Below are 4,047 nucleotides of genomic sequence, written 5' to 3' on the forward strand. Positions count from 1 at the left end.
TGCCTCAGCAGGTATTTAAAAGTATATATATAAATCCTGCTAATCAGTGATATAAAAATAACTCTTTTTCAAAGGAATGGAGGATATAAGAGGGGAGTCTTCTTTTCTAGTGTGATGAATTGCAAAAATCCATTAGCCAAAATTCACTAGATACTTAAGACTGATGAGCCAGGCATTATCTCAGTCTGTCAGCATATTAAAGTGATATAAGAGAAAAAGAGAAAACGAAAGGTTTTATGTAAACATTTGGTTGTTATTAAAATAAATGTTCTAGTGACTGCCCATTTTAAGACTTATCCATGAGCAGGCACCAAACCCTTACAGTATTACTGATGCTATGTTGTGCTTGCAGACAGGAGCCTAGCATGGCTGTCCTCTGAGAGGAATTACCAGCAACTGACTGAGACAGATGCAGATACTCTGAGACGAATACTGGACTGCTGTTGGGGACCCCTATGTAAGAGTTAGGGGAAGGATTAAAGATTCTCAAGAAGATGGCAACCTCCTAGGAAGACCAACAGTGTCAACTAACCTGGACCCTGGGAGCTCCCAGAGACTGAGCCACCAACCAAGAACATGCATGGGTTGGTCCAAGGCCACTAGCACATATGTCGCAGAGGGCTGCCTCATCTGGCTTCAGTGGGAGAGGATGCACCTAATCCTGTAGACTCAATGCACCAAGGTGAGGGAGGGTTCCTTCTCAGAGGCAAAGGGGAGTTGGGAAGAGGAACGAACTCTATGAGGGAGGACTGGAAATCAGCGATATATTTGGGATGTGATTAATTAATTAATTAAGAAAGTTCTAGTACAAGGTGCAAAAGAATGTTTAGCATTCAAGTAACTTTGAAATATTTAATAATTCTAGGAAACAATTGTTCTTGAACATGCCTAGCTCATTTACCTAAGAACATATCTCAGAGAAAATTGTACCTTTAGAGATGTCAGGGTTACTCTTAGGAGTGGCACCATCTTTAAGAACAGCAAAAAGCAAAACTGCAGATGTCTCTGGAAGCCAAGCAGAGGGAGGTATGGGTTCTTGCTAAAACAATAGCTCAGCTCATTAGTTTCTTCTCTCCTCTGCCCCCCACACAAGTCATCTCTCCTACTTGTCAGACATTTTGTGGTATTTTGTAGTTCAATAAAAGCCATTTCTATTCAGGTTTTCTAAAATATGCTTGAATGATAAACCTAGCCCAAAGGCTTCCAGGTTTAAGAAAAGATCTGGAAAAATAGCTTTTTTCCTGGAACAGGTCTGGGCGAGGAGGCTGTTGATAGAAGCAATTGAGAGACTAGCGTGGACAATGGAAGAGATCACTGTTTGGTAGAAGATTCATGTCCCTGGAAACAGGTAACCAATGACAAATTCGGTGCAACATTGGCAACAAGAGAGAATTATAAGAACACTGGGACCCTGGCATTGGAGAAGACACAGATTGATCCTTGACGCTTCTTGACCAGGAAGTCAAGCTAATTGGTGAGCTTCAGTTTCCCTAAGAGACTCTGGCTCAAACAATAAGATAGTTGGTTATAGAAGAAGGCACCCTTATATCAACCACTGGCCTCCACACACATGACCATACATGCTCATGTATAACAGTGCATACATTCAAACAATATACACAAACTACACACACACACAGAGACACAAACACAAACACACAATAATGCCTGTGTAAATGATCTTGAGAATACTAGAAAAATAGCCTTTGGACTAGGAAAAAAAGAAAAGAAAAAGAAAAATCTTTAGAGAATTATGCAAGTTGATCCTCATAAATATAGGATATGGGAATATGGAAGACACAAAACTGAGCATAATCTTATCGAATATGTGGTGGCCAAAAAAATTCAGGCCAAGTTCTGCTGACTCATGACTGTGATGGGAAAAAGCCTGAAAAAGAGCAGCATTTTAAGTAGAAGCAACTGGTTTCATATCTCTAAGATAGCCAGTCAGGTAATAAATAAGTAAGTAAGTAAATAAATAAATAAATAAATAAATTGTGTACCCAACTTTAAAAATAAAACACTGAAATGATCTCATCTCCCTTATTTTCCCTCACATAGAAATATAGTTGGAATTAGATTCCAGTTCAGGATGAAACTCTTTCAGATACAAACACTTCAAATGGGGAGGAAGCAATAAACGGAGCAAGATCCTGGAGTGCACCATTCACAACCCTACGCCTTGGCATCAACCCTGGATTTTTACTGAAGCCATTACAATCAGATGCAGAATTCCTGAGTCTCATAGGATGCAGATGTGGACAAGCCGGGCAGCCATTATGATCACCTGAACCCTCACCTAAAGTCACAGGATAATTATGGCTCCATACACCTAGCCACACTGCTTTAGAGGTAAGTAGAAAAGACCTGGAGCATCTCCAAAGCTGCAGAAGACTCCCAATGCAAAAACGTAAACCAAAACTCTCCCCACTAACGAAAGGAGGAAACTAACTATTCTGTCACATGGATTTATACCCTCAAAGGCCCCAGTGTTCCCAAATCCCAGGAAGCACACTGAATCAAGCTGTGGCGGGTGGGAGACATTCCCACCCACGGCCTAAAGCTCAGAAGGGAAGGAAGGTATTATTGCAAGGTCCCTGTGGTTTCAATCTCATCAGTGTTTTTGTGTGTTCCTTCCTGTGTAAGAGAATCTGTATTGTTTGAACATTTGGTTGATATTCCCAAGACAAAATGAATTTAAAACCAAGATAGTTGGAAATTATTTTTATACTGAAGAAGACTCACAAATGTATATTCATCCCATTTCCTTCCTTCCTCTCTCCCCTTTCCCCTCTCTCCTGTTCCCCTCTCCTCTCCCCCCTCCCCACTTCTCATTATACAGAAGAACAAAGAGAGGGAGAAGTGGGATGAAGAGGAGGTGGTAAGAAGGAGGAAGACTGCAGAACAGACCAGTGACTCACACAAAATGCATTAGACAGATGCACCAAGGTGGTCCAAAGCATCCTCCAAAGAGCCTCAGACACTTCTGTCTTGTCTGCATTTAACTCACCTAAGCATAGAAGCTTCATTCTTACTCTGGCCTCTGCTAATCAATGCATTTCAAATTACATCTCCCCTTTCACCACAGTTTTCTCTGCTGGTGGATTAAAGGAGCCAACACTTGTCTTTGGAAATGGGTTTAGTTGTAGACTTCCTAGACACCCAATGAGTGTTGTGTGCACACCAGGGAGAGACGGAGGATATCAGTGACCGTAAATGTTTGTAGCAAATGTATCTTCCATTTTCACTTTGCAATATAAAAATGATATACTGCTTGGATTTAAGTGTTTTTATCTGGCCTATAGCAAGCTTTAACTAGCCTGCATGATACCTACATCTTTGATTTCACAAAGAATAGTCTAAAATATGGCAAATGGTGACTTCTTTATCGTCAATCATATGCACTTTGATTGTGCTACTAGAATTTCACATGCTGTCTATAGCGGCCACTGAGCCTTGGATCACCAGCAGATCTGAAGAAATGGCCGATTGCTACCATGGCCAAAGAGGATGGTAGTAGATGTTTGATCTACCTCAAGTTTGCTGTGTTACATTTTACTTAGGCTAACTGTAATTGGTTACATATAATTTTCATAAATAAACAATTTATGTCTCTGGCCAGACACAAGAACTGACTTTAGTTAAAACTTTGAGTCTCATGTTAGTTCACCAGTTCTCCATTGGTGGGTTCTGGTCCCCTGTGGGGTTGATCAGCCCCCTAATGACATTGGAAAACACAGATGTTTCATAATAGTATTCATACATTATGATTACAATAGAATACATTATGATTCATAATAGTAGCAAAGTTAGTTATGAAGTAGCAACTATGGGTGCTACTTGAAGAAAAGTGCCAGATTGACTCACATTCACTGTAACTTGAAGAACAAAAATTGTCACAAGTACAAGCTAAAATAATAACTTGAAAGGAGTCAAAACAAAGTAGAAAAGAAAGAAAGAGAGAAAGAGAGAGAGAGAGAGAGAGAGAGAGAGAGAGAGAGAGAGAGAGAGAGAGAGGGAGGGAGAGAGAAAGGAAGGAAGGAAGGA

This window comes from Mus caroli, chromosome 10, assembly GCF_900094665.2.
Source record: "Mus caroli chromosome 10, CAROLI_EIJ_v1.1, whole genome shotgun sequence".
Lineage (NCBI taxonomy): Eukaryota > Metazoa > Chordata > Mammalia > Rodentia > Muridae > Mus > Mus caroli.